Genomic DNA, 22,668 nt, shown 5'->3' with positions numbered 1-22,668 from the left:
ATATGGCGTCTTTACTCACTGTTCTAAAACTTGTTCGTGCAGCACTTTCAACTAAAGAGCATTGAAACTGAATCAGTTGATCTCCGGTGGAATTTATTCATTTTCTACCAAAAAGATTATTTCTGTCTGACAGCTAAATGAGCATTTGAGCAGTCTTTATTATGGAGTTGTATCGTCTCGATTACAGTTATGACGCCATAAACAAAGACAAGATGAAATATAACAACAAGATTTATAATTGCAAATACTATGATAAAGGATTTGATCTTTTTGCCAAGTCCTATCCTAAAATCCATTATATTATTCGTTATATAACTCCACAAGATATACACTCACTGAAACCTTAACATGCTTTATTTTTACTTTGTAAGCACACTCTTTTCCAGTCCGAAAATATATCTTTTTTAGAGGTAGGACTTTTTTAGCAGTAAAATCCCTCTGCAGAAGTTACATCATTTAACCCTTTCAAAGGCTCTAAGGAATGTTGCCTGGTAAACGTTATTTTATAGTTTCAAAGAGACTCAATTGAGTTTTTAGGGTAGAATAAAAATGGTTGTACAATCTTATACTTGTATCCAACAATAAGTTTTATTTTCTAGAATAAAACCACTTTTAAATGGAGACAATGCTCTCGTCTTTGCCTTCATATGGGCATTTAAGCACAGCTTGTGTTTTTCTTTAATAAAGCAGCAGCTTGAGTTGCAGAGTCGGCAGGATCGACCATCCCGGCTACTGAGACGAGTTAAAGATCTTAAGCTGGGTGTCTGTGCTCTGCACCCAGTGGGCTTAAACATATATCACACTGGCAGCAGGCTGTTTGCTTTCAACCCCCCCCCCCCTCCCTGGCAGGCCACTGATCCCCTCTTTGTCTCTATCTGGCAGTGAATCCCTTCTCGTCAGGGGCACAACGTTGAGTTTTCACAGTCAAACAGCACCCATGCTGGCCGAGAATTTCTTTGATCCCCAAAGAGCTCGTATCTGATGGAGCTACTGAACAACCTCCCTCTGCCAGGTTAATGACGTGCACTTAACTTAAAACTAACAACAAGAAAGGAAAAATCAATAGTTTGAAATAGCCAAGTATCTGTTAAGCTGCTACAATAGCACACAACTTTACCCCCTATCCTGAAGATATCCTGACAGCGTGGAGAATTTAACACAAATACAACTACTGAACACTTTATTTGAAGTCCCCTAATTTAGCATTTATAAGCAGCATATATACTTTTAAAACATGATCTTTATTAATAACTACTAGGGCTTCAAATTATGATTATTTCATTATTGAATAATCTGATGATTTTTTTCATCCATTGAATGTTCAGTTTTACAAAATCTCAGGAAATAGTGACAAATATACACCCCAGTTCCACCAAATTAAAGGTGATGTCTTTTAATATCTTTTGTCAGTCAAAAACTCAAAGATACTCAGTTTAATATGACATAAAACAGAGAAAAGCAGGATATCTCCATATTGCAGACGCTGAAAACTGTATTTTTCCATTGAAAACTCCTTTTAACAATGAATTAAAATAACACATTTGAAGCCAAACCACGATCCAAATCCTTAACCTAACCAACTCGTTTTGTTGGGTTCATTGCTTTGCTTTGTTATTAGAGTTGGGGTTAGGGGGTTAGGGCTAGGGTTAGGGTTAAAGCTGTTACAATTGTACAGCTTTAACCACGTCTTTAGTACCGTTATCGCTATAAACAAAGTTGTCAATGCGGTTTAGTTTTACGGAAATGTCATGAGACACGGTTTCTGTTTTAAACAAGCCTCCTCATATGAATCCCCACAGGAGGAGTTATTGACAAATACATTAATTAACACTTAATTTCTGTTATTACCCTATTTATTAAATGTTTATATACAACTTACACTAAAAGAAGGCTTAAAGTGTTTCCAGAAATGGGTTGTCTGGCAGCCTAAAGTCAGATCTCCAGAGTTCACACGGCAGGGGATACGATGCAGAGGTCTGCAGTGATTCTGGTCTGGGTGTGAGACTGTGAACTGTCCTGCTGAACTCGGTGACCCCTTTGATCACTGGACCTCGGTGACAGTGCACCCTTCCATGCCAAATTGCCATGCCACAACATGGCAGACCATCTATCAATCTAGATTTTCCTCCTGAGAAACAACATTTATCTGCAGCACATTTCAAATGCCATTAGAAGACACGCAGCTCTGCGGCATGTGTGTTTAGAAACCATTAGTCCAATCATTTATTAGTAAATACAGAGATTTCTTAACAGTTTTGATGACAAATAACTATTTAGGTCATTTGAAAAAAAATCAATGAAAAAAATAATATCTTAACGTCTTAATCTTTTAACATAGCCAAGGAAAATATTTCAATTACATTTCAGTTTAATGAGTCTTTTCTTTGATACACTGCCAACATCTCTTATTACAATTTCAGGTTAAATATCACATTGAACCATATTAGGGTTTATTAAGGGTCCAACGTGCTCACAGGGTTGCTAATTATCTTTCTTCTCCCGTTTATACTTAAATGAAAGAGGCAAGGCATAATAAGGCCTCCTGTACTGTGCTTTAGGTTTGTGTGCATGTACATGGTTTGCAAAGGCTCAAATCCCTGTTCCCTCCAGAGGGAGTTTCTCTCCCACACACGCCCTGCCTGAAACACCTCCATGGGACTCCTTTGTTTGCATCCGTAACATAGTGACATCACTTTGTAAAACTCACGCCTCTATTGGCTAGTGCTAGACATCTCTAATGCTGCGTTCACACCGGACGCGATGCGACGTTTGGGGGCGGCGCGATTACATGTAAAGTCAATGCAGAGACGCGGACAGACGCAAATTCGCTCCGACGGCGCGCATGAAGCGGTGGACGCGGCGCGAATCACGCGATTGAGGCGATTGAACGGTGCCGCGTTAAACGCGAGAGTTCAATTTTTTTAACTCGAGCGTCAAATTTATGTGACACGTTCTCGCGGAAGCCAATCAGCGGTGAGGATCTCAGCCTGCCGTCACTGACGTTCAACCACACAACATCAGCCGTTAGCTGTTAGCAGTTAGCACACAGAGCTCACAGCTCCTCATATCTGTTCAGAAACTGGACAAAAGTTAAACAAGTACAAACCACAGACTGTCTGTGCCATGGCGAATACAGTCGCTGGTTTATTTATGTCTGTAGACCGTTGTTATGAATGTGGAATGAGCATATACAACATTAGCTTAGCCTGGTCGACCCGATCTTCATTCAGAAAACAAGCATTTTAAAAGGTTTTTCGCCTGCCGTCTTGTCTGTAGACTTGTCAAAGCATTAATTCATGCTTTTTACTAACCGGTATCAGTATGTTGTTACTTCGGCATCATTTAGAAACGTGTATTACAATTTAATCACGGTAAAATATGTTCATTTTGTTTTAGTTGTAGCTCCCGAGCCAGCGCGTCTTGTTTGAATGATGCGAGTAAACACAGCTGTCAGCCGCGGTGAAACTCGAGCGTTTAGAGCGATGCGATAGGAGCGATTAGAGCGAAGCGAATATTCGCATCGCGTCCGGTGTGAACGCAGCATAAGTGGTTGGCCAAATACAACAGAGTCTGCCAGCTAACCAATCAGAGCAGACTGGGCTCTGGTTTCAGACAGAGGGTGAAAAGAGGTGCTGCAGAAAAATAAAGAGCTTTTTGAACATTAAAGCATGGAGACATGTCCCAGTAGAGACACAGAATACAAATATGAAACCTGAAAATGAACATCATATGTCCTCTTTCAAGTTATTTGTATATGTTCTCCTGTGAGCTTTAGTAAAACCTTTTATTTTTCATTAGAACAATTCTTAATGTTGATACAGAAACTAACATAGATACATGTCTTAAACAACATCTCGTGAGTCTTTGAATTTGAGGAAATTGGGACGTCTCAAAAACGTCCATGAATTTGATGTATATAAAGGTTTGGGAGCCCTGGATTATTCATCACACTTTAGAACTGATAATATATAATGATGCAACCCTAAATGATACATACTGTGTGATGCATTTTTTGATTGACATTCCTTTTACAAGTAATCTTTTCTTCCGTTTTTTTACTTCGTAGATACATTTTTGCAAAAAGGGTTGAAAATTGAAATGATTATTTTTTAATTAGTGACAAAATTCTGACGCAAACTTCCTCCTGAAAATGAATGACCGAGTTCAAGTAGGACATCTACAGTTCAACAATAAATGAACAACAACACACATCAACAAACAGCACACACTTGATCTTATCCAACGCTTAAATGTTTATCTATATGGGAGTCCTTGAAATGAAACCATGTGTGGATATCATGTCTCAGAAAAATGTAAAGACGAGCTACTCTCCTCTGTTTTTTTCACTTCTTATTATCTGCTCTGCTACTGTTTGAGGTTTGGGGAAGCAATAGCCGCTTTCACACCAAGTACTTTGCCGTACTTAGTGCCCAGCACTTAGTGCCAGCACTTAGTACCCCCATGGAACTAAGTACAGATCGCGTTCACACCGGAACAAGTTCCCTGAGGGAAGATTACGCAAATGAAGCCGCTGACGTCACTTCTTCTTCTTCTGCTTTTGGTTTACTGGCAGGCCGCAAACAACTTCACGGAGTATACTGCCACCCGAAGTCCCCGGCCGGAAATCCCCGGAGTTGGGGACTGGCTTCAGTAGAAGCTGCTGGGAAGACTCCCAGCAGCTTCTACTGAAGCCTTCCGAGTAAATCGCCAGAACGCCGACACCTCCTCATCTCCACCGCTCCCACGTTTTATTTTGTGTTGCCATAAGGTATTCTCTCTCCGTTGGTGCGTGGGGGTTATGGTAATGCTAATAATGCTAATGCCAGCAAATACAATGGCGGCTTCACAAAACCTTTCAGAGTTTTACGGGGCGTGGTTTGCAATTCGCCCAGCCAATGGAAATTGGTACTTTTTTCTCCCCAGGATAGTACCACCTCTCTAGCAGGCACTAAACATGGGGGTAAACGTTCTCGGAACTAAGTACTCTTTTTGGTGTGAATGCAAAATTCCAGGAACTATCGGAACTAAATGGGGAAAAGTACGGGTAAAAGTACTTCGGTGTGAACGCGCCTATTGAGTCTGCTGCTGAGCGTCGTAGGTGCCATGCTGGGTGTCTGTGGAAGTCTTTATATTTCATTCTGCGTGAGAAAAATGCTTCAGAAAACAAACAGCCCACAGCAGTGGGAAATGTTTTTCTGCTTGTGTTTATGTGACGGTCTAATTTAAACTAAAACAGATCGCATTGGTACAAATTGCCTGTTAATTTGCTTGTGTGCACAACAGATGTACGATATCATAGTCCAATAAATCTGCCCACAAGAATCCTGCGGGGAAAAAAACAGGGTAACACTTAAACTAAAGTGCTGATATTAAAAATGTATAAGCAGTGTATAAACATTTGATTCATGGTCCTTTTAACACACTTTAATGTATAAAAGCACATTAAGGTGCAGTGTTTCTCAACAATAACAAGTTCTATGAAGACATTTAATTTTTGTTTAACACTTTTAGGTGCCTATAAGAAGAGATTAAGTTGACAAAAACATCCATAAATAAACATATCTGCTTATTTCTATATTATAATGTGTTTTTAGCCATTTATTAGATGTGTTTACACTGATTCTAATCGGTAAAAAGGGGCACTTAAAAAAAGTTTTTCAAAAATGTGCTTGAATTCCACTTTAAAGATAGTTTATTGTTTTCTTACATTTCTACAAGCTGTGCCTTCTTTCTTCTTGTTCTTGCAGACTATCCGGGAATTGTGGGAATCTGCACGGCGATAAATCAAACTTAATCAGCTACCTGAGCAGGTATGAATTCTCACTAGTATTTTTACGTGTGACAAAAGACGGATAAAGTAGAACAAGCAACACATTTTTTAGTGTTTGACTGCAGGGCCCTTGGGAAGAATATGTCTCCCACTAAAGCGTCACCTCTTAAAGAAAGCGTATTACGTTACATACAAACATGTCATTTGTGGGACACTGGGGTGGAAATGTCTCCCTGGGGAGCAATCAGACTGACTCCAGCTTTTTAAAAAGTCTCCTCTCTGTCACTCCTCATTTTTCAGACTCCTGGAATTAGGCGAAATCCAAGCTTGTAGCATTTGCCTTCCCCACACAGCTCAGTTACATTGATTAGAAATCAATTCACATTTTCCTGTTCTGAGAGTCGCTTTTGTAATTTAACTCCACTGCAGATAAATCAGAACTCGGATCATTTCTCCTCAGGCAAACTCTGCAACACCTTTTTTTGGTTTGCTCTAAAGTTGAATACAAATAACAACTAAAGCAAAATGATATTCATCATCAAAGTAGTTCAGTACATATCTTTATTGTCCCAAAGGAGGTCATATTGTTGCATTAAACAATTAAAAACACAATAAAGTAATAGAGTGACAATTCTTACATATATGGATAAGGAGTCATTCGAATTAAGCAAATTGAAAACACTTATTTCTTTATTAAAACAAATATATACAGAATTTGAACATGCACCTATTTTTTGCAAACATCTCCAAATTCTTTAATGGATGACGTTTTTATTTAAATTATATTTGCATTTACACAAGACTGGTATAATCCAGACAGTGAACACAAAAGGGACAGGAGAGGTCAAGAAGCATCAGACTTAGAAAGCTTACCTTTCCCCATTTTAGGAAAAAAACAAACGATAACAAAAAAGAAAATAAGTTGGTGTTATTGTATATTTCCTGTTGTCAACGAATCCCATAAAAAGAGCAAAGCCAACGATAAGGAGTTCCTCTCTCAATCCGACTCCCAATTTATTTTTTACTGAAGAGAAATGTATTTAAAATTTGCTCACAAATAAATCTATTTAGAAAAAGGCACGGTTATCCCATCAAAGTGGGGCTAGGCGCTGTAGCTTTTAGTACATTTGACTCAAAAACAACAGACCATTTGCTAGGGGCTATTTTCAGCGGCAGATGAATCCACATTTGGTGCTCTAGTGAGTATTTATGGCAGCAGGACGATATGTGTGTGATTGATTCAAAATAAATAAATAGTAGTGTGTGTTCATGGTAATGAAGGAAGACGTCACCGAGTGCAAAAGTGTGACTCATTGATGTGTTCTTAATCGTTTTTGGACATCAATAGAGCTTTATGGCTCAATATTATTTGTTCTGTTTTGTTGACAAAAACATAGAATATCACCAGCTTTATCTTTTTAAATGGATAATTAGGCAGATTGGCCCAGAAATACATCATAAAGATACTGAGAAAAAACATTCTTACTTTACAAGCAGTCCACATTACGTCATCACAGACTCCAAATAGCAAGCAGCTAAGATGTAGTAAAAGTAGTAATCCTTTCCCAATGTGTTTGATATTAAGGAACATTGAAGCAAAACAAACGTAATCTGCTAGCTCGGTCTGTCTTTGTTCCAGACAACAGATTTCCTCCTGATTTCTAATGTGCAAACAGTTTCAAATAGCCATCAACCACCATCCAGGCGGAACATTAACCTCTTTTATATTAAAAGTTAAAGTGAGTCACAATGAAACCATTAAGCTCAAAACATCAAGAAGGCAGCGTAGTCACAACAACAACACCTTCACTGAATTGGAACATATTGTCTGGAAGGATTATTTGTATTTAAATGAACAACAAAGGCAGTATGAGTGAAAATCACAATTTTCCTCAAGAATTCAAGGATAAATAATCAATACAAATACGAAGTATTACTTTTAAAGCTCTTTGGGGTTTTCCCTTTCCTTTACGGCCCGTCCACACAGCGGCGTGCGTTGAAGCTTCAACGCTTCTGCCCATTCACTTTGAATGGGGTGACGTCACGTTTCGCCGAACTGCATTGTGGGAGCGAAGCGTAGCTTCAAAAGCGTTGCTCGCTGCAAAAGTTGAGCAATGTTCAACTTTTGAAGCTTCGGCGGAAGCGTCAGCCAATCGAATCATATGCCAGTACAAGCTCTAGCCAATCAAACCGCGTGCTTGTGTGTCCGGGGCGGGAGATTCATGTGATTGGCTGTTGGTCGAGTTTCAGCCCCCCCCCCGCCGGCAAGCTTCAACGCACGCCGCTGTGTGGACGGGCCGTTAGTGTGTTCTGTAGGGTTTTGTGCATGTAAATGGTCTGCAATGGTCCCCCCCGCCCCCCCCCTTGCCTGAAACATCTTCATTGGCTGCTTTGTTTACTTCCATAACGTAGTAACATCATTGTGTAACACTTGCGCTTCTATTGGCTATCGTTCCAACACATTGTACGTGATATGCTAAGGGGAGGGACATCTTTAAGTGGTTGGCCAATCACCTCAGAGGTGGCTAACTAATCAGAGCAGACTGGGCTCTGGTTTCAGACAGAGGGTGAAAAGAGGTGCTGCAGCACAGGCAGTATGAGATAAACAAAGAGCTTTTTGAACATTAAAGTATATAAACATTTTACATTAGGGGCACAAAATACAAATGCGTACCTGATGATAATGAGCACAACAGGGCCCCTTTAAAAAAAAAAATAAGAGTGTAGAGATGAGTTTTATTGTTTGTAAGTATGAATTGTATCTAAAGTCAAGGAGTGAAACTATTTCAAAGAGTACGTTTAAAAGAAGCCCCATCTCTTGGCTGTAAATATCACACACTGGTTAGCTGACCTGAGAGGCAGCAATTTTGGAAACATACTCAGGATCAGCATGATGCACACAAAGTCCCGGTCCAGCCTGTTAAGTGGAGACAGAAAGGGCATCTGCTCAGTGGGACCAGGGTGGCTGTATGAGGCTGCACTCTAACATTTACACACTTGGCACTGGCAACAAAGCAGCCATTCCTCTGGCAACCACCGCCGGTCATTAAGCATAATTTGTCTGGTATCCCTGTGTTGAAAGTGCACAAAGGAGGGTGAGTAAAGCCAGCGTGAGGTTGTCTTCTGGCCCCTCATGTGGAGGGATGGTGGGGGCCCCATGCTGGGTGCTGGTGGTGGTGGTGGGGGGGGGGGGGCAGACAGCGACAGAGAGGCTGGCTGGGGGTGCTCCCTCAGGACAGCTTGGGGACAGCAGCAACCCGAGAGGGACGCACCCCCCCCTTTCCCCTCCAAATCCCACCTACAACCTCTGCACCACCCCCTCATGCATCTGACGGTTAAAACAACAGCCCCTGTGGCCAGCCAGGCTCCATCGCCCCTACTGGATTTACGCTCGTTTCTCAGTTCCCACCACCCCCCCCCAAAAAACCTCCTCTCCTCTTGTTGCATTTCTTCTCTGCTGCTCGAGTTAACAGCTTCTGAAATGTTGGACACGATCAGGAAAAAAACAGCAACTTATTTTTAAAAGTTTCAAAAATTCGCAATTGATTTCTATGAAGGACAATTAGGACCACGTGTGACCACATGAGATCTTACCAAAAGTGAACATATTTTTATTTTTTTTATTTTCTGAGATTAAAGTCAGAATTCTGAGAAAGAATAGTGGCCCTTATCGTTTTCCGTAGATTCTAAATACTCCTTCAAAAAGTAGCTAGATATTTCTACTCATGGTTTGTAATTCTAAACCTCAAGTCAAAAAATGTTGTTGTGTGATTTGTTGAAAAAATAACTAAAGTACAAAATACTTTTATCTTTACTTTTTATTTTTTAAATTGGCAAGTTTCTGAGAAATAAGAAGGGAGCTACCCTAAGACTACTATTTCATTATATGTAAAATAAAGCATTTCAAATTGTTTCTATGACTTGAACTCTGTTGTTTTCACAGTCTAGACTTGTTCTGTCCTATTTGTATCTCTTCAGTCATCTGTGAAGCACTTTGAACTGCACTAACCTTAATGAAAGATGCTCAACAGATACAGATTGATAAAGTAATACCTAGATGCTCATATCAGCCTTGATGTTTAATACATCAAAAAACATGTTTTATGTGTGAAATTGGGCTTGTTTCACACTTGCAGTCCTCAATCAATAATTGACCAATAGCTTGTGTTCTGGACATGAACCAAATTCATTATTGTGTCTTTAAAGTTCCCCCTCTAGATTTTGTCTCATTTCTGCTTTCAGTTGTCCATCTTCCTGTGATGGACTCACTTCTTAAGAGCTCTCACCACTTTCATGCAGGGAAGGCTCCAGCGTGGATGAGTGTAGAAGACAACTGACGGACCAAAATCTACTGGTAAGGAGTGCATATAGTCAGTTTACATTATTAATTGACACCAAGGATTCAATTCAGGTAAGTACAATCATCTTGCAACAAAAAGCAGTCGATCCAAGTATCCAAATGCATCTACTCGGGTAAAGCGTACAGGAAAAGCTCAGTTTTAGAGATGGAAACGACCACTTGGTTGCTAGAAGTCTTACATTTTAATTTTCACATGTATCTTTATTTCTGAGGCCAAAGCCTGGAATGCATAAACTGTTGGAAAAACCTGGAAGATAGTTATTTTGATATTGCGTTTTTTTTATTTATTCAGGATAGCATCCCTCTAAAGCAGGGGTTCTCAAAGTGTGGGAAGGTGAGCCTCCCCTCAGAGAACATAAGAACAGCCGCGCCCCCCCTCCCAATTATTATTGCTATTATTATTATTATTATTGTTGTTGTTGCTATAATGCAGGGGTATTCAATTGCATTTCAAAGAGGTCCAGTAAGAGAACATGTCATTAAATGCTCTGTTTTCTCTGTCTACCTTTCTCTTTTTTGAGCACGCCATTTGAAATGACTCCGTCTGTTTCTCTCTTCTTGTCTCGTCTCTGTGTGTGTTTGAATCTATCGTGCTGACTCACTGACTGCACCGATTTGATTGGCTGAGTAGCGTCACCTCCTTAAAACATTAAACAACAACTTTTTAAAACCTTTTTATCTTTATGTTTTAAACATTTTTTTTAAACATTTTTAACATTTTCAACATCGTGGATGAATCCTTATATGCTCCCGGCAACACACTGAACGTCAACTTTGCCTCCTCATTACACTCACCCCTACTTTAGTGGGAACAATGAGTCTGCGTCTTTGATGCGCACAGGCGGATGATGCGGGGTTGCAGTGTAGACAGGAATAAACGCAGATCATCCTCTGGCTGCAGCCTTGACCGGTACTTGCTTTTGATCAAAGTCAATGCGGAAAACCTGCACTCACACAGGTAGGTGGAGGTGAAGGGAATGAGCACTTTTACTGCCTTTTTGGCGAGGTGGGGGAACTCGGTCTCCACAGACAGCCAAAAGTGGGCAAGTGACACACGTTTTCTGCCAAACGCTGTCTCCTCTCTCACTTTAGCTAACTTCACAAAAAATCGATCCATGTTGCCGCTTGCATAAAGTTAGCTGAAGTTAACTAGCTAGATTTCACTGTTTCTCGTTATTTTTTTCTCACGCTGTGCCTCCCCTGAAGCTCTCTGGCGCCCCCCCGGGGAGGCACGCCTCACACTTTGAAAGTCCATGGTTTGACTGATAGCTAATAAATGCAATACAATTGTCCAACACACAAAGCAGATCACTATAAATATGGAGTAGCAAATAAAATATTAAACTTAAAACGTGAAACGCATAAATTAAGAATTAATCAAGTATTTTTTTTGCCTGCTCTGTGGAGTTACGCATGTGGTTTATACTATGCACAGCACATGTCTTAACATGTTAACTATTGTACAAATAAGAACGAAAAGGCAGTCCATTGCACAAATCTCCACGAAGCAGGGGTCTGTGTTTGTGATGTCATGGCCTGGCTCTTGGCCACAACAAAGAATGTGGAAAGGACATGATTGATTGATTGAAAAGTTTATTAACAGCTTGTATATTGGGTACAGTACAGTACAGCTCAAAACATACAATTGTTAAGGGGATGCAGACCAGAGAAAGACTTTCGTCTTGTTTACATCAGGGTCCCCCATTTCCAATTCATCATATCATTTAAGACATATAAGACATATTTGACATACAGATGGCTTATTTACAATTTACATACAGGTGGTTTTTTACATACAGATGGCTTATTTACAATTTTCATTTTAGATTTCGTTCTAATACATCCTAACCGGACATTTAAGACATACCAAGTCTACAGATATACAGTTAGTAACAGAGTCTAAAATGCGAGTATATACATAGACACGGTTTAAGGAACGATATTTATTATATTAACTCAACTTAACTAAAGAGCTACCACAATGGGATGTGTTAATCAGTAAGATCAGTAGTGTAGGTGTGGGTGTGTGAACATGGTGTGGTGCTCGTCCGCCTTTTTTAAATTTCTTTTTGACAATGTTTTTGATGTAAAGCAACAGAGCTCCTGTTGAATAACAGAGCACAGAAACCTCACTGCCGTCCTGTCACGTTTTATGATGAAAGGGAAAAAGGAGAGAAAAAAACGATTCTGTCTGCCAAAACCGGTATGAAATCCCGTCTGTCTGCACGTCTGTTTGAATTCACAGCAACAACACTGTCACATGTTGAACCAACACAACACACAGAGTGACTGGAGGTGTGAAGTGGAGGAGGTGTGAGGCGCTTATAGAGCCAATAAAGTGATTATAGGTTCCTTCCTATCGAGCCCGCAGAGCCACTGACGCTTCAACTCAACAGCAGCTGATAGTTAAACAAACACACAGAGCTGGGGGGCCTTTTTAATTGATTTCCCTTTTAATGGTTTTATCTGACCTAATGGTGCTCTTATTTTAACAGTCACAATACAGAGTTGCTGAGATTATTTGTCATAGTAAAGCTTTTCTAGACATATTTATCAAATAAATTGATTAATAATTAGTATTTGTTGGAAAATATTGCAAGATTCCCATCAAAATGTCCAAATTAATAACTTGACCTCCTGATATTGATGAAAAAAACTTGATGATTTTAAAACTATATATTTATGTAAGTGAACAGATTAAAGCGTTAAAGTAATTGAGCTTCAATCCATAAAGATCTGCTTATCACCACATAGCCTGTCTTTCAGAAACCTATTGTTCACATAAAATCTTCATTTTGACATGCATGGTTCCCTCAGGTTCTTAACAAATAGATATGGGTCATTTAAAGTGCTTGGAATGTAATATTCTGTGCAGTAAAATTAAGAAATTGTGATCTGTTTCTTAAACTATGCTGTGTTGGATCTCACCTTTTTAGAAAATAGGGCTTAAAAGGTCCTTGAAAAGTCCTTGAATTTGATGTATAATAAGCTGTGGGAACCTGGGACTGAGATAAAGTGAAGGATGAAGTCTGCCCAGTGCGGTGCTGCCGGCTGGTGAAAGTCCCTGCCCATGTGTTTACCTGCCTGCTGCTTGTTTGGCACGCTGAAGCCACGTGGAGGCTGGCAGACGGCCTTTCCCCCCCCGCTGAGCTGACTGAACCCACCCCCCCCTGCTCACGGCCTCACCCTTCTCCCCTCTCTGCTGCGGCTGCCGGAGCTGGAGGTGAGTGGGGAAGCGCCTGGGTGGCAGGGCAACACACGGGGCCTCCCTGGCTGGCGCCTGTAATTTTACCTTCCCATTCATCAGCCAGAGATATTAATAATAACAGCACATCTGGATTCACTTTACTGTCTCGTGTTAACCCTTTCCACTGCGACGCTGGCTGCTGCAGTGGCCGGCCAGACCCAGACCCCCCCCCCCCCCCCCCCCCCTTTAGCCTAACTCGATTCCCATTCCTCTTGCTGTCAGTCTTCATTTCTCTGTCTCTTCTACTGCTGAGTGCTTTACAGAGAGCCAGCAGAACACCTGAACAAACTTGTTTTTTTGTGTTGACAAGTAGCTATAACATACATAACCATAGCTATTTAAAATCTCTGAATCACTTTTTTTATTGGTTACCTTGAGGAAATCCATTATGGCTGCAGTCAAGCTTTAGTCTGAGTTCTATGTCAAATGTCCTCTCTAGTTTTTCTCATCTTATCAACCTTATCCTGTTTTGTTTTAGTCAAGCTTTAGTTGACTCAAAGTCTTTGCTTTTTAGTCTTATCTAAAAAACAGCTAACTAGATTATGTAGAATATTTCAGTCTAGTGTAGTCAAAATATCTCCTGCTTTCTTTCCCCCGTGCACTTTTGTTGTGATTGTTAACATTAGTGAGTTTCTTTGAGTTCCCCTTACTGGGCTCATTGTGTGCTGCCGCTGTAATCCTGATATGTGCGCTGCAAAGGAAACTAAACTCCTCTTCCATTTTGTTAAAGTTTTTTTTTACTACATTTAAGTCTTTTATTTCTCGTCAACAATATTGCATGTTGAGGAACTCACCGTAAGTGTTTAATGACATCTCGTCTTAGTCATGGAAAAAAGGTTGTTGACGAACATATTTAGTAATAGTTCATTTTACTTAACAAAATAAACACTGTTGCAGTCATTTGAAAGACATTTACTCCTGCAGGACTTGCAATGGCCGCACTGTTTTGCAGCTTATTTTCATAAAGTACAACTCCGCTCAACTGTCTCCTCTCACTGAGATGCTGAGTGGTCTCTGACAGCCAACCTTTCAATTTTGTGACTCTCCATGACTCTAAGCGCTTTCTCATTGCGGCAGAGAGTAACAAAAAAGGCAAACATGCACGTTCCTGCAAAATAAATGATGGAGTTTGTAACTCCATATTGACATATTATAGCTGGCTGGTCCACCTTTTGCCTTTCTTAAAGAAGTACAGGTAAAACGCTTATCGCAAACCCCCCCTTCTTCACATAACTGCATCATCATTTTCAGTGTGAGCAACTGAGTACAACATCAAGATTGCCCTGAAGGAGTGATTCAAAGTGAAAGTGTGTTATTATCTGGACAGAATAATTGCCAATAAATCAGGGAGGTAGTGGGATGCAGCCATGACACAGATAAGGCGGGCTCTTTGCGCTGCCTGAGACCATGGCCATTTGGTACAGTGCCATTGTAGATCAAATAAAAAACAATTCTGAGATTAAAGTAGGACATTTAAGAGATAAAACTTGGATATTATCTATGATTGAAGCGGTCCACTTAAGAGCCTGAAATATGTTTTTTTTCTCTTAAAGATTTAATATTATTATAATTATTGTTGTTGTTGTTGTTATTAAAGGGCCCATGTCATGGCCATTTCCACTGATCATAATTACATTGTTGAGGTATACTAAAATAGATTTATACTGTGCAATTTTCCAAACTCACATTGGTTTCGCATACAGCATCTCTGTCAAGCATGTGTATTCAGCAGTATTCACTTTCTCCACTAAACGACTCGTTGGAGCTCTTGCCCCCCCCTCCCTGTGAGCCTAGTGTGCTCCGATTGGTCAGCTCGGCCACTCGTTCTGATTAGTCAACCACCAGAGAGGCTGCGCCCATGTCAGTGCTTTTCCCGGCTGCTCTCAGCGTAACATCAGTCTTATCATGGCGTCGGTACAGCGGTATATTTTATATACATATATATTTTTAACTGTTGTTATAGAAGAGTGTGACGGCCCCAGGGCCTTTGTCTTACGATGGGGTGGAGCTGAAGAAGCTAATCAGCACGATCACGGACACCTCCGGACACTACGGCCCCAGTCTCTCTCCAAAGCGGCTGCAGGAAGACTAACTCTGCGATCCTCTCAACCACCTATCTGCATTTACCACAATAAATGTGCCGTGGTTTTGTAAACTCGTGTATGTCTCCTTGTCTTTCCGTTGTGGCCTACGAGCTACTCTCATAACAAAGAGTAAGTTATTTTTACCCGTTATAAACTACTACTGTTTGATGAGAAATCAAATCATGGTTTGCTATATATGAATTCAGGGAAGAAAGGATAGGCCTACTAAGTATTTCCATTAAACTTTATTTTTAGAAATGTACAAAATGAACATAAATATACATATATACACGGTATATCATCCATTCCTCCTCCTCTTGCCTGCGCACAGCCGGTGCGGTGCGGTGCCTTTTAGCACGAGGCCTCAGTAGTAGTAGAATCCCTTCCCCGTCATGGATTGTCCGCCAGGATCTGGCTGGACGAAATCAAATGCAAATCACAAAATATTAGAGAAACTTAGTTGTTTTAGATTCGTTAGTAGTAGTTGTGTAATGAACAGCTTGCCTGCTAATATGCTAACCTAGCTTTGTTTACCTTGGTAGCTAACACGATATGAACGTTAGCTTGGAGGAAAGGCAACTATAATGCAGTGTAATAAAACTACTATGAACAAAAGCTAGTGGTTCATATTAGGCTAGCAATAACGTGTTTATAATTGCAATCGTATACGGGTATTCTGCTACCATACAATGTAACTTGCATGAATACATTGTTTTGCGCTAGCATACAGCTAGCCTCGTTAGCTACATGCAGTATATGTACGGTCACAATGTACGGTAAACCGGAGTATACTGTATGAGTATTCCGTGTGTGTGACTGCAGACATTCTCCTGCCATGACAAACATGTAAGGCCATCTGCTGACATTGTAGTTGATATATTTAAACGCTAGCAACGTAGCATCACAAAAATGTTTTTCTGACCAAAACTAGCTCAAGCTCCGTGTGTTAGATCGCTACGCCAGCTATAATGTAATTACGTTTCGCGACTGACCGGCAAATCACCCGCAGTATACTGTCAATAGGTATTTTGTGTGTGAATGCAGACATTCTCCTGCTATGAGATACATGTATGCAAGGCCATCTGCTGATATTAGAGTTGATATATGGAAACTCTAGCAACTTAGTTAGCACAGTTAGCACTGTGTCAATGGCTTAGCAGTCCAACACAGTTTACACATTTAAACAGTCTTGTTTGATAAATACACAAATAACAATGCAAACTTACAGGTTGTATACCCAGATCTTCCCCTGCTCCAAACGGTCCAAACAAGCTGTGCATATCCGGCCTCAAACTGGGCAATGTTTTTGGAAGCTTTCGTCTGTGAAATGCCGGTTCTTCGAACCTCTGGAGGAGGAGCACGCCGCTGCTGGTGTGGCCATAGCTCTTCGGGATTGGTCCATTTCGTTCCGGGTACCGCATGACATCAGGCGGTACCCGGAACTAAATGGAAGACTCAAATGGGCAGTGACGTATCTCCAACGAGGCGTTTTGGGGAGGTATTTTCTGTGTTAGAGTTTTACTCGCTACAGGGTGTACTTTGAGGGTTTTGACTCTGCACACCGTTTACATGCATAAAAACCTTCATAACACACAAGGGGACGGGTAATAACCGGAAAAGCATGACATGGGAGCTTTAATGATAATTATACAACATTTTTAATTTTTTTCGGCTGCCGGATAGCTCAGTGTTTTGGTCTGGCGGCCCACATGAGGAATCCACTGCCTTGTACTTGAGTTCGAGTCGGCTCTGTGAACTTTCGGGCATTGTTGACCCCTATGTTGCCCCCCATTCAACACTATATCTCCCAAATAAAAAACACTCTGCCCAAAAAATCTGTAAAAATGTTATAAGAATGTTTTAGTTTGTTTAAAAAAAAAAAGATTACAACTTTAGTCTCAGAAATTAAGTGAGCTATTTCTTATTTTTTAACCTACACCACCCTTAATACATCGTCGTACCAGCCGACACACCGTCCAACGCTGTTTGTTTAAAGTATACTGAACCCTAACTGGCCGTTGTCGTCTTCTGAGCTGCCTACAGAGGTTTCTTATGCCCGCCTAATTCAGTGAAGAAAGAGCTAATTAGCTGGGCCATCCATTTAGTTTAGTCACCATGCCAAACAATCCTAAAGTAAACCGCACTTATTCATGTCAACATGACACGACGGCGCGTACAAACTCAGACATTGGCCTGGCTTGGTGCCCCTGCTACTATAACAGTGTATACATGAGTGTCCGTAGACACCTCTGCATGGAGAGAAAATCTCCCCGCTGAGCTGTCTATAGGTGGAGCCAGGGCCTGCCACTGGCCGCCAGGCTTGGCTCCACGCCCGTCGCCCGAGCCTCCCGCTGGTGGCAACAGGTGACAGAGGTCTGCTGTGTGTAGAGCTGACAGCCCCCTTGCATAGGAACACTTGCTTCATTACCAGCCCCCCCTCCCCTCCAAGCCCCCGCAAGCTGCAAAAAGGGACAGGGGGACAGACAGCAGTAGAAAGAGGCTTTACTGCTGTTTCTGTGGCACTAAACATGAGTTTGAGAGGAGGCAAAAAGCTCAGTGTGCATCACTCATCTGCTCGTGAGTCAACACTCATGATGTCACACGCTGCCTTGCCAGCCTCACACACAACTATACTGTATTACCAATTTTCGTATAAAAGGCCTTATTTATTAAAAAAAGGGGAGAGACGGCTTTTTTTTCCATGCAGTGGAGCGAGCCGTACCTCCCAGAGAGCCCTGACTGTTGGACCATCGTGCCACAAACAACCTGCTAAAAACACTTAGAGTATTTCTCCCATGCAGAAATAAACACTGGCCAATTAGTGTTCTTATTTTTGGAACTATTTTAGCTGCCAGAGGAGTTGAAAATATAACCAACCAGACGTGGCCTGACACGGAGGACTGCGCTCTCAGTCCTGGACGTCTGCGTGTGGACATCCAGGAGCTGCTACCGCTATCAAGGGGGCGTACATCGGCCCCCGGGATAGTTTATGTCCCTGAAAATGAATCCTCGCCATGGAACAATAGCCCCACTATTATCCAGCACAGAGAGAGATGAATTCACATGAGGACAGGTCATCTTGATTTATGAAGTGTGAATTAGGAGCTGAGAGTTTGAGACCGAGGTGGGGTCGGTGGGGGTTGCGTGGCACAAACAGCCGTCTGTGTTGTAGGGGCTGGAGACACCGCGACCTCCCGTCATCCCCCCCTACCCCACCACCACCACCACCACTACGCCCTGACTCCTGGCCTGTTTGCTCATTCACAGGAGCCTCTGGCATGGCTACAGCTTTGGCTTGTGATGATCTGTAGAAATCCAGCCAGATTGCCATGTGGGGATCAACGCCTCAGCTTCGGCAGGGCGCTGAAATGCGCTAAATGCCCCGCTAGCCGCAGCAGACGCCCTGCTGTGTGTCTGTGCTGCTCGTCAGGCTTCATTTATATCTCACGGCAGGTTGATGGAGTGCTGAATCATCCATCAAGAGCACAAGTATTTACTTTGATTCCAGTAGAATAAAGGCTGATCTAGAACCGCTGACCTGGGCTTGCTCTGAAAGCCAACATGTTAAAGCAACAGAAAGTACATGGAGGTAGTGTGAGCCTTCGTACTTGTGAGTATTAGTACTTCTAGGGTTTTACCGGTACAAGCTGATAAGGATCCTGTTGAAGTATGGCTGACTCTTACCTCCACCATGTAGGTAACGTTTGTCTGGGAAAATGAAATATTTTCATGGGATCTGGAATCGTGTAGCACTGGTCAATGATTTTTGGAGCAGATCAGATCCCGTCATGGATACAGAGATTGTTTTACTTACTAATTTACATTCTAAGATTGGCATCTGTACTGTGGTGTAGTTAAAGAGAACATACTATGCTCATTTTCAGGTTCATATTTGTATCTTGTGCCTCTACTGTGCAACCCGGTATCATGGCAAGACGTGAACATGTGACGATTTACCATGCTGGGAGACGTGAATATGTCACGGTTTCGTCCCTTCAAACGTGACAGTTACACAGTATTGTTAACATGGCCCAACCAGTGGAGAAATACCCGGAAGTGCCAAGCAAATGCTCTACCACGACGGTCGGTTGTTATTATCAATATTAATATAATAATGATTTATTTTTTAATAGTCACACTCGATTTCACCGATTTTCTTGTTGCCCCAGCTGGTCGACACCTCTTTTAGCAGAAACAAAGGCTACATTAATGTATTAAATCGATGTTAATCCATGTGTGTGGTTGTGGAATTAACGGAGGTGACGCTGTGCGATTGCGTTGCCAGGCAACAGCTTGGGTTCATGTTAATTTACAAACTCTTCAACTAGAACCCTAGTTATATTTAAAAACATTTTACAAGGCCTCACAAAATACTTTAATGTAAATTAAAATTTAAATGTGAAGGAATGTGTGTATAACAAAATACATCCGTCATAAACAAAACCGGAAACAGACGTAGGCAAGGTCCTCAGCTCGGTGATTGGATGTTTTAGCCGCAATGCACGTTGGGATATGGTGTTTATGCGATGTGAAATCCGAAAACATTTAAAGAAATAAAAATAATACTTTATTACGAGTGTGCTTGCTTTTCTCTTTAAAAGTCATCACATAAATGCATTGTAATACACGGTTCGGCTGCATTAAATATTACACATCTGCCGTAGTTCTCTATTTATAGAGCCCTGATGAGAAGACTTCTGGACAAACTGGAAGAACTGCCGCCGAAACTGAATACGTGACGTGGATCATAAATATATCAACAATTAAACAACATCTTACATTTCTTTTCACACAATACGTCTCCTTGCAGTATCAACACTAATTCGGCTGACTTTTATATTTGATCCAATTGGTAGATAGGCTGTATTTACACCATAACGTTTTTTTTTAATGTTCAAAAAGCTCTTTATTTTTCTCATACTGCCTGTGCTGCAGCACCTCTTTTCACCCTCTGTCTGAAACCAGAGCCCAGTCTGCTCTGATTGGTTAGCTGGCCGGCTCTGTTGTGATTGGTCAACCTCTTGGAGATTTGTCGGGAATGTACACTGGCTGGAGTGCTAGCCGCTCATTTGGGATTTGAGCCTTTGCAGAACATTTACATACACAAAAACCTGGGCCTGTTTTAAAATAAGTGGATAGCCTGCATTTTTATAGCGCTTTTCCAGTTTTTAAGACTTGCTTGGCCATGCCATTGGGAGGATTAGGGGTTAGATATCTTGCCCAAGGATACATCAACATGTTGACTGCATGGGCTGGGATCGACCCTAAGTCATAGTTTAGGAATAAGTTGTCAAAATATACATTTGACCCAATTATGCGCTTTACACTTAAGCCAAACTACTGGAAACTTAAATCTTATCAACTGTGTTATCTCTCCAGGACTTGAGTTTAATATGGTGACAGTTTGGTATTTTATTCAGCTTCCCCAACAGACAAGAGGATGAGCACTGTCACGTTTGCTTGTTGTTGTTTTTTTTTCTCACGTGTATTATACTGATAAAGTCGTCTGTCACCTGAATGCCTCAATACAGACTCAGTCTGCAGAGTAATCACTGAGTACTTTGTTCTGACTTTTAGTTTAATGACTTTGTTTGGATGCAGAGGTTGTGTCTGTGAAAACTTTTATAGAGGCTTGGATGGAACACACACTGGAGCATCAACTCTGTACCTCTGGGAAAAAAGGAGCTAAATGTGCTAATTATGGAGCTTGTTAAGCCCCAAATATTTACGGGTAGATAATAGAGACTTCACATGAAATGTCCATTAGAGTAATCTATTATCTGGCTTTAATCGTTATGATGCACTACTTTCTACTTAGAAATGTGAATAAAATCCAAACTTTGCAGTGTATTTTAGTCGATTTTAGTCGCTATTAGAACATTGATTTAATGGCATTGAGAATAGGAAGGTAAAAGAGTCCTTATGAATAAAATAGTGTGACTTCCAAGAATGCAAATTTGCCATTCGTCTCTTGGTCAGTTGTCAGAAGTAGCAATTAATTTTAATTAAGCTCCCAGCAGGAGTGATTATTGTGATTGTGTGCTCTTGGATTGCAGAGGAATGGAAAATAGTGCTAAACAAACTAGCAAATTGCACACCTCCCAAGTGCCAGAGCAAACAGAATAGCACCCACTCCATGTCTGTGTGTATTCAGCTTGGCAATGTGGCCTCAATTAGCACGAGGTGTGAAACAGCGTGCTGAGGGAGATAAAGCGCCTGAAAGGTGCTTTGTGTTTTCTGAATGACACTGTAACTGCTTTCTGTCATTGATAACCTTCCGCATAGAGGTGGGAAATCAAGCCTCGGATGATTTATTTTTCGTTAAATGACTAAAGCAGTCTTTCTAAACATCTCAGGCCTTTGTTGTGTGCTCTTGCATGGAGGAAAGCGATTAAAATTCTTTCTGTTTCTACCTGAGCGTGCCTTCTCATGGTACCAGCGCTGAAGTCGCCTGCCAAGAGAGAAGTCTGCTTTCTCTCACTAAATGAGAAATCAGCAGGGAGGGCTACAATGACCTGCGCACGGCTCAAACAAGGAGATTCATTTTGAGCGCATATCCTTAAGTGCAAGGTTTAAAGGTCTTCTCAAGAACCAGACCCTGCAACAAAAAAAAAAGTTCATTACATCAGCCGCTTTATTAGCCAAAGGGAACTGTGTTTGTTTAACTCAGGAATAAAGAAAAACACCTCAATTAAGCAGGCGTCTGTCTCAAGTAGCCTGTCTTTTTAAGTAAGGGATATTTCACTATCAAAATGTTCCTGTGGTAAAACAGTAGGAAGGGATTAGAAGAAACAAAAACAACTCAGCGTTAAATGAGCCTGGCAATCCTGATGACACTTAATGAGAACCATATTTGGACTTGCAGCCACATTAGAAAATGAAATATTCCAGCCGTGTAATATTATTTAACAGGCCGGTTTTATTTTGAAAACCCTGAGAGTCATTTCGACTACCTGGCTTCCATCTTTATGGGTGTTTTGGTTTTAAACTTTGCGATATCTTGCGTTCTGAATGCTCTGAGGCTGACATTAGGTTTAATCTGCGCGTTTACTCTGCACCATCCCACAACTTGAATGCACTGGATTGATCTGTCAAGCGTTTTTTTAGGGGAACGATAGTTTATGATACGTGCTGGTCAGATGAAAAATATAAGGGTGACATTTTCCAGACTTTTCGCCATCATTTACCTTAAACTAAATGAGTCGCT

Source organism: Trematomus bernacchii, unplaced genomic scaffold, assembly GCF_902827165.1.
Source record: "Trematomus bernacchii unplaced genomic scaffold, fTreBer1.1, whole genome shotgun sequence".
Classification (NCBI taxonomy): domain Eukaryota; kingdom Metazoa; phylum Chordata; class Actinopteri; order Perciformes; family Nototheniidae; genus Trematomus; species Trematomus bernacchii.
The sequence above is the reverse complement of the archived record's forward strand: the minus strand, read 5'-3'. Positions refer to the sequence as shown.